At 34.5% G+C, this 14,593-nt stretch overlaps 1 protein-coding gene across 7 annotated transcripts in view; it reads right to left on the bottom strand.

The window, feature by feature from the left end:
* Positions 1 to 14,593, bottom strand: part of LOC138715483 (cGMP-dependent protein kinase, isozyme 1-like) — a 280,131-nt gene that overhangs the window by 91,567 nt on the left and 173,971 nt on the right. The gene's annotated exons all lie outside the window — the stretch shown is intronic.

The raw sequence follows: 14,593 nt of genomic DNA, 5'->3' as shown, positions 1-14,593 counted from the left end.
TAACTCTAGTGGTAGGGCAAATTCCTTTAAGGCTCTAGACAGATTTGGAGAACAGCATTTCGCCATATAATAATAATAATAATAATAATAATAATAATAATAATAATAATAATACACAGAATTTAAAATACCGATAATGTAAACTATAAACAAGTTTAATAACAGAAAACAGTGACGTGCAGTCCACCCAAGCACGGCTTCGGCAGCACTGATTGATTATAAGAATCACGATATCTATGTAAATCCATGAATAACCTTTCTGTTTATTTAATCATAAAGTCCTGAAACGTTTCTAAATACGTTTTGTTAATTATAAGTCGTGCGATGGGGCATATACAATCATTGTATTACAATGCACATACTGCGGTCCTGAGCTGGCAGCAGTGTGCCAGCAGTGCAGAATGCAGGTTAGCATGGACGTTGCCATGACAAACCACGTCATCATAACTTCCAACCAATGAGGGACGCCTCACGAGACTAAATACTCCAAGCAGCCGGTAGCCTGCCTGGGCTGGCTGTGTGCACGAAGTCGAATGAGTGTAAAACGTACTGTTTCTCTCGCGTTTGTTTGTACCGGTACTTTGTAGTTACATTGTGTACGTGTATGTAAGTACATTAAAAGGTTTTGATTATGTTTAGTGATAATAATAATAATAATAATTTAATTCAGTAACAAAAGCTAAATACAGTAATTTAACTAAAGCAATAAGGGATCATGATGTTGTTATTGCACATATTCGTACTTCTAACGCACTCGCGACTTTTGGAACTGTGTGTATTGAAACTCAGCTAAGTGATCAAACACAAGAAAGTATTATTCTACATAACGAAAAGGTAACACGCAAAGTAAACAACCGTACTTCTTATGGAAACTGGTCTGATCTTGGCGAGGGGATGAGAGGGGTGTTGTCCAGCGTGGAGTTTCAGTTGTTGTTAAACGAACAGGGAGGTAAACGAGCTTTGAAAATGGAAACAGATGGCAGTAGCTTACAGAGCTACTGATGAGTGACAATGAATGAGTCAAAGAATATGCCCGCCTTGCGACTGCAGTTAGGCGCGAAAACAAGTTTTTTTTTTAGGGTAGAGGGTGAGCTTGTATTTTATTGGTGTGTATGCTTTCCGTTTCACTGGAGTTAGTGGAATCGAGTTGGTTGAGAGCACGTGGTGACGCGTAAGAAGCTGTTTTAATAAATTGTGTTGTTTGTCTTACTCTACTACAGCGGTGGCGAAAATGCTATCGTGCGCCGAGCCACTGTGTAAGCTGCAACGTGCATAGCACCTATGGAGGGAGGCGGACAACCGAAGGGGAATTGAAGCAACTGTCTGACATTAACGGTTTTTCATTTTCCTTACGTCAAGCACTTAAATAAAATTATATACAGTACAAGGTTACAAACTAATGTTTAGTACGTGTAACGAAGAAAGAAATGAACAAAAAAACATAGGACACATTATCACAACCTAAAATTAATTGTCTTCAGAATGTCTCTGCGACAGAGTTTCAAAATCAGGAATTATGTCACTTACTGCCAGTCGTAGTTGATCACGAAGGTATTTGTCTGTCAGTCGTGATCTAAATTTGATTTTTACTATTTTCATTGTTGAAAATAATTTTTCACAAACGTAAGTTGTAGCGAACATGGCTTCAACAGAGCAAGCGAAAGAACGAAGCTTCAAATATTAATTTTTTGCCAAAGATTTGAAAAGTTCAACATTTGTCAAGTCCTTACATCTAGCTTTCATTTAACATCACATTGTAAATATGTGAATTTAAATTGAAGATCTAACCGCATTATTTGTACATCTGCTGTAAAAGAATCGACGTACAGAGATAATAATAATAATAATAATAATAATAATAATAATAATAATAATAATAATAATAATAACACAACCTGTTAATGGTTCATCAGTAACATGTAGTAACTTATAATGCCGTTTTATGTTATACAACCGTTTTCCTAGTAATATTTGTGAACAAATCATACATTTAATATTTTCATCATATTGTAGGCAAAAGAATGCATCATCCCATCCTACTTGAAACTTTCGTTTTTTATAGAGGTACATGGTTTCGAGAGAGATATTGCGACGATACGCCACTCGCAGGTCCGAGACAAATACAAATAGAACGGAGTTTGACTCCAGTGAGTAAGAGGGTGGGGGTTGTAGGTAGGAAGCGAGAGAAAAGCACAATGTGCTCGTGAGTCGCATTTTCGCCGCGGCTGCAGTCTACTATATTAAATAGACCCTAGTTAAGATGAATACAATTCAGTCTTTAATAGATCATCCATTTTCATCGCGCAGCTTAGAAGAGAAGTGTGAAATTAAGCGTCTTGGTAGATCGACTCCGAACCTTGAAACTTCGCAGTGCGTGAAAACCAAATCCAGGTCGTTTAACAGAAAATTCAATTCTGACGCGTACAAGACGTTCCAGTGGTTATGTGGCTGTGAAATAAGAAAGTCTTTGTCCTGTTTTCCTTGTGTCCTGTTCGGAGGAGAGTAGGAAAACACCTTTCACCTCTGAAGTCATCATAGGGATTGTTAGTAAAATTTCTAGTAATTTTGTACATTCGCCGAAAGTTAAACATAAATTGTCTCTGAAAAATTCCATTAGAGACAGAGCCTGAAATGTTTTTGAACTCGTCAGTGCCATAAATAACTGAAAGTTCAGTGCGAATATTCCTTTCATTTATGAACGGATACGCTCTAATGACACTACGAAGAGACTCTTCTGGGAAAACATTGTGGAAATAAATAGGTGAGTTTCTGCACATTTTTACGACTGCAGCATGATTGGCCTAATATTTTGTAGCAAGAAAGTAAACGAACAAAATTTTGAAGCACCAGCTACCACTGCTGGATATGATGTAGTGTGTATGAATCCAGATTTCATCTATGTACTGTACACCACTAGTTTCTTGTCGCCTTTTCAATTGTTTTTCAGTGTTCGAAAAACAAGTTCCTTCTTGTCACAATGTCCAGACGTTCTACTAACAGGTGTCTGCCGTTCTTACACCTTTTAAAGGAAAAGCCAATGGCGCGCACCAGCTTTGAAGAGCTTCTTTATATCTCTTGAAGCCAATATCTTGGGCACAAAACTTGTGAAGCTTACATAACGTTGGAATTTCTCTGTGAACTTCATAATATTCTTGAAATTTCTGACGAATAATTATACACTTCTCCATGTCATCTATAATTCAATCTTGTTGCCAGGCATCGCAGGCTCTGTGGGTCCGTTAGTTACATCCCTGATGTCAATCCGAACACGTCACAGATAAAAGTAGTAATAGTAATAGTAATTTATTCACCATAAAGATTTTTACAAATCATGGCTTCGTCAATCTTATTTCTAAGTCTTGATCTAATTTCTGATTATACTATAGGCCTAGGCATATTTATGAATTTGTAGCTTTGTTATTGCAGGACATCTGCTGACATGAGAAGAACTGTATCTAAGATAGTATAATAATAATAATAATAATAATAATAATAATAATAATAATAGAAATGTTCTTAACAGCAATAACGACCTATATGCCTTCACAATTACACATTGGTAGCAGTAGCGGCCGGTCATCGAAATCCTCGGTGAGGCCAGATGCAACAAGTTTAAGTGCTTCTGATAGGAAATGTTTGTTTATGATATTAATTATTATTGTTATTATATTATTAATATCATTATTACTATTATTATTACTATTATTAGTCTATTCTTATTACTATCAAGAAAAATAATAATTTCACTCACCAAATAAGCTGTTATGCTGTGAGTTTCAGTGATTGTTTCAGTGTGATGAAGCAACCCATATTATGTGTTGAAATTCCCCTTTCTTTCTTTTCTTTTTATTTTTTTTTCCTTTGACAGCAATAAACAAGGCCAAGAGAAGTTTATTTTGCCTCACATTACCACATAACCATTTATGTTGCCCATACCAGGATGCAATAGAAACTCGCGTTTTAAGATTATGCGTCAGAAAAATTATCAGCGATGTCGTAGGTAGTCTCTCTCTTTATTTAAAACTTCCTTTCTTTCAATATTATTTCTTCTCGAAAAAGGACACTCTAACAATGAATTAACTGCACCAGCATTATTTCTCTCATTTGTTTCTGTTTATATTTTCCCGAAATACATAACAACATCGGCCCAGATTCACTACTGTGCTACGATGTGCAATAGTAGAACACCCTCTCTTATGTCATAAACTGAGACATAAGGGGAGAGAATCGAGTGGGTCTCTGCCTGCCAAAGAGCTGGAATTTTGTTATTTATGGCCTAGTTAGGAAAACAAGTCACCATTGTTATTCCCACCCCACTCTACCCTTGAGGCCGGCCCATGGATGGGAGGAGTGAAACCTGACCAGGCCAGCCGAATTGTGCCTCAGCTACAACGTTTTAAGCGTAAACTCAAAGCCCGCGAAAGGACATGAAATGCATTAAGCCAGACCCGGCACGAACGATTCTGGCCTCAGGAACAAATTTTACTGCAAAACAGTTCTATATACATCACAGTTTTCAAGTGCTTCTACAGCGATATATGCTTCATTCAAATAACTAATATATTATATAAAAACACAAAATTTGATTTCAGTTAAGGCAAGTGACTGAGGCCCGGCCTCATTTGCCTCAGTCAATCAGCCGCCACTGATTGGTAGGCACTTTCATGCAAGGTCTAAAGACATAAATTTCTCTACAGTATATGGCATATGATGCAGCAGCAACCTGTTGACTATGCTTTTAAACTTCTTTTGTTTACTACTTATTATGGAGCTTGGAATTTTATTATACACGTTTATGCCTCTATGTAAAATACTTTTAAGACTTGTGGTAATTCTATGAGTGGACAGATGGACATGACTTGATGTTCTTGTTTGATACATGTGATAGTCTGAATTCAATTTGAATTTTTCTTTGTTTTTATGAATGAAAGATACTGTTTCTAGAATGTATATACAAGGCACTGGCAGAATTTTGCGTTCTCTAAAAATTGCATTATTTTGCGACCTTATAGGTGCTTGTTTCATAATTTTTATAATTTTCTTCTGTAGTTTAAAAATTTCTGTAATTTTGCTTGTTGCGCCCCATAATGGTATGCCAGACTGAATCTGGGAATGTATATAGCCAAAATACATACATCTGAGAACTTCATTAGAGTTTGTTTTGCTTAAAATTCTGAAAGCATATATATAGCAGTTCAATTGTTCTATAGTTTTCTCAACATGATAGTTCCAGGTTAAAGCAGAGTCAATCCAGATGCCTAGAAATTTTGTATTTTTAACTATGCATTTGATATTGATATTATTTAGGCCTATTGATATTAGGTAGTTCACAAAAGTACATAGCTTAATAATTTAAAATTGATCTATATAGGAAAAGTAGTTATACATAATGAGGGTGACCAGATTTACGTCGATAAAAACGAGGACTCAAAGCTTCAAAAAGGAGGACATTGTTCGGAAAAAGAGGACAGATTTTACTTAAATTTAGGCTTAGGCCTATATTATACTTTAAATTACGTCAATATCTATTTTATTACAAAATATTTACATCGGAATATGTATTATATATATTTCACGTGTTAAATATTACAGTACCCGGTTATAGTGTTAAAAGTTGTGTAACCAAGATGTACCTATAATAAAAATATTTACAGTACAGATTTAGGCTTATATCATACTTAAAAGTATGTTAATATCTATTTTATTACAAAATATAGGGTAGAGTTGGGTAGTATCGGACATCGGGTAATATCGGACAGTGAGTTGCTTTCATCTACCACACGATGATAGTACCACAGTCTACTATATACAGTCGCGAAGCTTGAGGTGTTTTTTTGCAAATCTCGTGATAAAGCGCTCCAAGCGGTTAGCAACTAGAAACAATAGACTGTCCATGGTCGACTTTGGACTGTGTCGTATTTCTGTCGAGTGCTAGCTCGTTGTGTATTTCACATTGATGCTTGTGAAATGTTCGTTATTGGTTATAATGAAAATGTTAATGGCTAAAATATAATAATTGGAATAATAATATGGGACAAGGAGGAGACGTTTGTAGTGCTATAAACTGTAGGAACAGTAAGAGAAAGAGGCCAGAGTTATCCTTTTTCCGATTTCCGAAAGATTCAGAAAGGTTCCTGGGTTTCCACAAGAATGCTGTGCAGAAACAAAACTGTTAATTTGAAGTTCTTTGTGACTGTTAGAATACATTATATCCTTAAATTTCGCAATGAAATGTTTGTCTAACCGAAAGGACATTAGATACCGGTTAAAGTTCTGTCACTTAGGCTGCTAAATTTCCAGAGAAATAAAGGTTAGGTCTACTTTTTTTTTCAGAGGATACATTTGTAATTGTGGCTATTAATTTTGTTATTATTTTTATGTGTTATTTTACTAAAGACGTAGAAAAATTAAGTTTGTTGTAATGAAATTTATTGATCACGTTTTATTTTAAATTCTGGTGGGATTATTATTGCTTAGGCCTACTTTTTTCCTTCAAAGGATATGTTTTTAATTATAGATGTTAATTTTGTTGTAACTTTTATTTGTTGAGAGGTGGAAAAAGTCTGTTACAATGAAATTTATTGATCACGTTTTATTTCCAATTCTGGTGTGATTATTATTGCTTAACCTCATCCCACTTTGTTAACTACGTAAGCCTACACTACAAGTACCGGTACACGTAAGTTACTCCATTAATTCATATTTCCATTATTATTATTGTAAAGAGAAATGCAAATTAATATTTATTGGTTTCATAGTTAATTTTCGCTATAATCTTGAATGAGTGAAGCTATTATAGTAAATTTCAGTTCGTTTTGCACAAACAAAAATTATATTAACTTATTTCTTGCAGGTATCTTCGAGTTTATGGTGGAATTTAATATACTTCATTAAAATAATAAATTAACTTTATGCATTTAATATTTCAATAATGGAAGGAAGGTGTTAATTTTTCCAAAAGAACACGACAACGAAAGTGTAACATATTTTGTCGGCTGCTAGGAGAGAGATCTGCGATGATGAGGCGATAGTAGCGATCCTAGTGGTGGGCAACTACCCATGTTTGCATTTTTACTACATATTGAGCTTCGCGACTGTATATAGTAGACTGTGATAGTACCTCATTGACATGCTTACGTTCCTGTGATGTTGCATAGAGAAACGTAACCATGTCATTCAGGTACTACCATATGGTGGTATATGAAAGAAACGCACTGTCCGATACTACCCGATGTCCGATACTACCCGACTCTCCCCTAACTTAATAATAATAATAATAATAATAATAATAATAATAATAATAATAATCACGATAATAGTAATAATAATAATAATAATAATAATAATAATAATTTTACAGTTAATTATAATATGAAAGTCAAGGGAACTATAATATTAAAGAGGACAGAAAATATCCATTTAGATTTAGGCTTAGGCCTATATTATACTTAAATTATGTCAATATATATTTTATTACAGCGTACTTATGATAAAACTTAATGATATAAAATTATTTTACATATGAAAGCAACGTATATAACAAGTAGGAGCAAAGACAGTTATGATCGTTGACAAAGAGTATATTCCGTCGTTGCTGCTGCCACCTACAGGCAAATTACTTGTAAAAGGTGTCAAACCGGATAATTTCAAAATATCAGGCATACAAGTTACGAAAAGGAGGACATTTCTTGATTTTAGAAAATCCGCCCAGACCCCGGACAAAGGCCTAAAAAGGAGGGCAAGTCCGGAGAAAAGAGGACGACTGGTCACTCTATATATAATAAATATACAATTTCATAACTAATTAAAAGTACCGGTATTCAAAGTTTCCCGTTGTTTCCGTTAGCAACATTATAACCAAATTACCACTTGACATAATTTCAAATTTGTAATTAGAAATTTAAGGTGATGTTAAAGGACTATTTGGTTTCATAATATTTACTCGCACCAAGAATTTCATTGTAATTAAATACACTGACATGTCCATCCGTACATTGTAGGCCTACAAGCTTACAGGATAATATACACCAAAAGAACTATGCTTTACGAAGCTTACACCCTGACTTAAAATAATATATATCTTCTGTTTTGTTAGTTCTGTATGTGCAGTTGTAGTGCTGAAAACAGCCGGCATTGTTCCAGCATTAAAAAACTATTTTATACCAATCTGACAATGTTACCACAGTCTAATACTTACAGTCGCGCAACTTCAACACTTTTTTTGCCAACATTCGCGACACTAGCGCCCAAGCGGCAGGCAAGGCACTGGTAATAGGGTTGATACAATCTCGTTCAGCCAGCACGTGCTTTAAAGGGATGCGAGATGTTATAACGTTTTAATCATGCGTCGGAACAAAGGCAATGTGCGCAATGACGAAAATTGCAGTAACAACAAGTTTAAATCTCCGAATTTGTCGTTCTTCAAATTCCCTAAAGACCAAGAGAAAATCATAAATCAGTCATAACCAATAATCCACGTTGTAGGTAGCCTACGTATTGTGTTCTATAAAACATTTATTAGTTATCAGTTACCTCTTTGTATGTCAAAGTAGATACCTGTTACAGTATATTATTTTTTTGCAGAGATCATGTGTAAATGTGTAACCATTCCGATTTTGGATAATGTATCTAGAGTTTTTAATGCAAGTAATTCCATAATTTTTGTATTCGTGTTTATTTCTTTATATTTTTCAGAAGTTGAACGTTATATTGCATTCAAGTAGGGATCATGGTGTTAATTTCTTAAGAATTCATGGAGTATTGTAATCCTTTTGCGAAATATTCACTTCTTGAATAAATCCGGAATGTGTCGATAAAATTTCTGATGTGTTGGTGTAGATTCATGTGGCAGACGTATTAAGTTCTCTAGAAATAAAAGAGCCTTTTCAAATTTAATATAAAAAGCAATCTTGTCTGTAATAATTTGCATGACTGTTAACTGTTATTGGTGTTGATTTTACATTACCAGTGATTATTTGAGCCGTTCAGAGCAGAAGTGGTGTAAGTCAAAATTAGGTAATGAGGTTTAAAGTAAAAATTCTGTAAAATACAGCGCAAAGTAGCAATTAATATATCCTTCGTGCTATTCACTGACTACTAATAGTTTAAATAAATTCAATATTAACTGCTACTTTGCGCTGTATTTTACAGAATGTTTACTTTAACCCTCATTACCCATTTTTGACTTACACCACTTCTGCTCTGAAAATAAAATTAGGCCTACATTTTCGGAGTTAATATTGAAGTTACAATTTTTTCAACAAAATTGTGTATTCATTTGTTCTCACCTACGTCATATTAACAGTAAGTGCATGTAAATTACGTATTATATAGGTAGGATAAGTTAAAATTAAGCTTATGTGTGAAAACTGGAAATGTAATGTAAAATGCGGTAAACTTGCCATAAAAATTTACACCATAATATCAGCACTATTTGTGACTCAAAATAATAAAGGAAATACCGGTTCTTAAGAAATGGAAAAATAATGAACTTCATAAATCAATGTCATATTAAGGTTTAAATCCTCCCCTTTTTTATTTTCAAGTTTACCTCAGCGGCCGAGTTTACCCCAATTTGTGGTATGGAAAATAGTTAATTTCTCAGGAAATAGGGAGAGAAGTTCACCACGCGATGTACCCTACGAGATATGGCCTACAATTTTGAAGCTACTAATTTTGACTCTTCTCAGAGTAAATATAGAGTTCCAATGATTCATAAATATATTTAGGAATGAATTGAATTAACCGTCCACGTACGAACAATTATATTATTTCAAAGCATGATAAGTGATCAGGGCCAAGATTCAGTTGTAAGGAGCAGAAAGAATTACGTTTATTCCCAGCTTCTGAAACTTGTAGATTAACTGCGTGTGAAATTCTTCTAGGATTCTAAAGTAAAATTAATAAGAACATATACACTTACTGTATAGCATAAAAATATAAAATAAATTATGCAAAACCCGTTTTCTGATGTGTTGTCATATGTCGTGTGCACACTGTTAACTTGCCTGCCGCTAGAGGGCTACTGTCGCGCCAGCTGTCAAATGTTGGCATATTTTATACGTATGAGTTGCGTGACTGTATCTATAAGACTGTGATATTACCACAGTTTAGTATATACAGTTGCGAAGCTCAATACTTACTAAATATGCAAACATAGACAGTTGAAATATGCATCCATAGATAGTTGCTAGCCACCAGGATCGCTACTATCGCCTCATCACAGACTCTTTCCCTAGCAGACGATAAACTGTATTGTACTTTTGATATCGTGTTCTTTTGAAAAATTAACACCTTCCTTCCACTATTGAAATACGAAATACATAAGGTTTATATATTATTTTCATAAAGTATATATTATATTTTATAAACTCACCTTCCTGGATCTTTCGGAAGGATAACTCTGACCTCTTTTTCTTAGAATTTATAGCGCAACAAACGTTTCCTTGTCCCATATTATTACTCAAATTATTGCATTTTAGCCATTTACAGTTATTACAACCGATAACGAACATTTCACAGTTTACACAACTTTTCACAACAATGCGAAATACGGCATAGTCAATGCCTTTTCGATCTAGACCAGGCCGTAATATATGTTCGGGTTTTCTATTTCAGTGTATGGAGCTCAGTGAATTATTATATTATAACTTTATTGCGTATCATACATGGCATTATGCTTAATTATAATGTATAATTGCGAATTTAGGAATATAAGATATAGTAAACATAACCTATAATATTTCCATATGAATGGCAGGGCATTGGAGACCACTAAAATTAGACAGAAAGGGGCAACTGGGACAGTAAACATAACCTATAATTTCAACATACCTAAATATTCGTGCGGTGCAACTGAACATTATTGAATCGTGTATAATAATTTCGCAATATTTAATCGAAATAAAGGCAGGTAGGTCTATTACACATACGAACAACGTTCCACACCAAAAATAATATTACACCTTAACTCGCAAGGAATTATGTCTGAAGTGTCTCCTAATCATTGTTTTAAATTTTATTAATGCAATTACACTACATTTGAGAGAAATATATGTTACTTTTTATGCGTTCCAATTAATTTATATGGTTGAAACGCCGCCCTTCGTGATCGGGTTAAGCGAATCACATGGTCTGCCTTACGTCCTGTATTAGATCACGATGCCAGTGACAGTCTATTGTTCCTAGTACACACCAGCGCTCCAAGCGGCTAGCAACTATCGCGAGAAATGCAAAAAATCACCCCAAGCTTCGCGACTGTATATACTAGACCGTGATATTACCACAGTCTAATAGATACAGTCACGCAACTCATACGTATAAAATATGCCAACATTTGACAGCTGCCGCGACAGTAGCCCTCTAGCGGCAGGCAAGTTAAAAGTGTGCACACGACATATGATAACACATCAGAAAACGGATTTTGCGTAATTTATTTTATATTTTTATGCTATACAATAAGTGTATATGGTTCTTATTAATTCTACTTTAGAATCCTGGAAGAATTTCACACGCAGTTAATCTACAAGTTTCAGAAGCTGGGAATAAACGTAATTCTTTCTGCTCCTTACAACTGAATCATGGCCCTGATCACGTATCATGGTTTGAAATAATATAATTGTTTGTACGTGGTCGGTTAATTCAATTCATTCCTAAATATATTTATGAATCACTGGAACTTTGTATTTCCTGTGAGAAGAGTAAAAATTACGTAGCAGCTTCAAAATTGTAGGGAATATCTCGTAGGGTACATCGCATGGTGAACTCCTCTCCCTATTTCCTGAGAAATTAACGATTTTGCATACCGCAAATTGGGGTACACTCGGCCGCTGAGGTAAACTTGAAAATAAAGAAAAGGGGAGGATTTAAACATTAATATGAAATTCATTATTTTTCCATTTCTTAACAACCGATATTTCCTTTATTATTTTGAGTCACAAATAGTGCTGATGTTATGGTTTAAATTTTTATGGCAAGTTTACCGCATTTTACATTACATTTCCAGTTTTCACACATAATGCCTAATTTGAACATATCATACCCATAAATACGTAATTTACATGCACTTACTGTTAATATGACGTAGGTGAGAACAAATAAATGAACACACAATTTTGTTGAAAAAATGGTAACTTCAATTAACTCAGAAAATGTAGGCCTAATTTTACTTTCAGAGCAGAAGTGGTGTAAGTCAAAAATGGGTAATGAGGGTTAAAGTAAACATTCTGTAAAATACAGCGCAAAGCGGCAGTTAATATTGAATGTATTTAAACTATTAATAGTCAGTGAATAGCACGAAAGATATATTAATTGCTACTTTGCGCTGTATTTTACAGAATTTTTACTTTAAACCTCATTACCTGATTTTGACTTACACCACTTCTGCACTGAATGGCTCAAATAATCACTGGGAATGTAAAATCAACACCAATAACAGTCATGCAAATTATTGCAGAAAAGATTGCTTTTTATATTAAATTTAAAAAGGCTCTTTTATTTCTTGAGAACTTAATACGTCTGCCACATGAATCTACACGAAGACATCAGAAATTTATCGACATAGTTTGGATTTATTCAAGAAGTGAATATTTTGCAAAAGGATTACTATACTCCATGAATTCTTGCAAAATTAACACCATGATACCTACTTGAATGCTATATAACATTCAACTTTTGAAAAATATAAAGAAAAAAACACGAATACAAAAATTATGGAATTACTTGCATTAAAAACTGTAGATACATTATCCAAAATCGGAATGGTTACACATTTACACATGATCTCTGCAAAACAATAATATACTGCAACAGGTATTTACTTTGTTTTTATTTAAACTCTCCTTCCTGACATACAAATAGGTAACTGATAAGTAATAAAATAGTGTTTTATAGAACACAATACGTAGGCTACCTACAACGTGGATTATTGGTTTTGACTGAGTTATGGTTTTCTCTTGGTCTTTAGGGAATCTGAAAAACGACAAATTCGGAGATTTAAACTTGTTGTTACTGCAATTTTCGTCATTGCACACATTGCCTTTATTCCGACGCATGATTAAAACGTTATTATAACATATCGCATCCCTTTAAAGCATGTGCTGGCTGTATCAACCCTATGACCAGTGCCTTGCCTGCCGCTTGGGCGCTAGTGTCGCGAATGTTGGCAAAAAAAGTGTTGAAGTTGCGCGACTGTATCTATTAGACTGTGATATTACCATGAGTTAAGCACAGCCAAAAAGGTCGGAAGGCTCAACTTGGCAACACTGTGTCGTCTGCTGTTGTCAGCGATACTACTGTCATACTTCACTAAAGAGTTTTAATGTTAATATCAGAAGAAAACCGTTAAAAAGTTAATCATATGTCGTACAAGGAGCCAGTTTAATAGATTATGGATTATAGATAGATATATAGCTACATTTGCAACAAAGTAAAGTAATCCTCTTTTATATTTTTAAAATCTTGAATAATGACATCTCTTAAAAATTGCTGTAGGCCTAATTTAATATAGGATTGCTAAGGGGTATGTCGTGCCTTCATTATTTTTCTCGTTATTTCCCACATGCTATAGTTTTATATTATTTATAAAAATATTCCATTACATTATATAGGCCTACAAAACTGAAACACATATGATTCATAGGCGTGAATATTAAACACATTTGGTTATATTGTAATTTATTTAGGTCATAGGCCTACGTTGGTTTTCAGCCAGAATTAATGGATCTATCCAATTAGGGAAGCCACTTTTTTCAAACTTCAGTAATATTCATTTATAAAAAAACACTGTAGATATCTTAAAAGAAGTCATGTCTTTATTACTAGATATTTTTATCTTATTTCCAACATATATTATCATATTATTATGAGTACCGAAGTACATATGATATTTCCGTGCAGATATTCTGCGTCATCATATGATGAAAGATGAGTGGAACGGAGGAAAATTCTCTCCGGCACCGGAATTTGAACCTGGGTTTTCAGCTCTACGTGCTGATGCTCTATCCACTAAGCCACACCGGATTCCCATCCTGATGTGGGATCGAATCCTCTCAGTTTAAGTTCCACCTCTTGGGTTCCCTCCAGTGTATTTCATGTATATTATTGAAACCTGGTTGAGTGGAAGAGAAGGCCTCATGGCCTTAACTCTGCCAGGCAAAATAAACCTACTACTACTACTACTACTACTACTACTACTACTACTACTACTACTACTACTACTACTACTACTACTACCTCATACACTGCGTCATAGATGTATGACAGTGGCACAATGACCATACATGTGCAGAGGTGCACTCGTTATGAGTGACTAACTGGTCGGGATCCGACGGAATAACCGCCGTCTTAAATCACAAGTGATTATTTTTTCGCATATCATATATTATTATGATGTACCGAAGTACATATAATATTTCCGTGCAGATATTCTGCGTCATCATATGATGAAAGATGAGTGGAACGGAGAAAAATTCTCTTCGGCACCGGGATTTGAACCCGGGTTTTCAGCTCTACGTGCTGACGCTCTATCCACACACCGGACATGGACTTCCGGTCTCGAAATAATTATCATGATAACAAACATTCGTTAAGCTCA

This window comes from Periplaneta americana, chromosome 15, assembly GCF_040183065.1.
Source record: "Periplaneta americana isolate PAMFEO1 chromosome 15, P.americana_PAMFEO1_priV1, whole genome shotgun sequence".
NCBI classification, from domain to species: domain Eukaryota; kingdom Metazoa; phylum Arthropoda; class Insecta; order Blattodea; family Blattidae; genus Periplaneta; species Periplaneta americana.
This window is presented reverse-complemented; position numbering and strand designations above follow the sequence as displayed.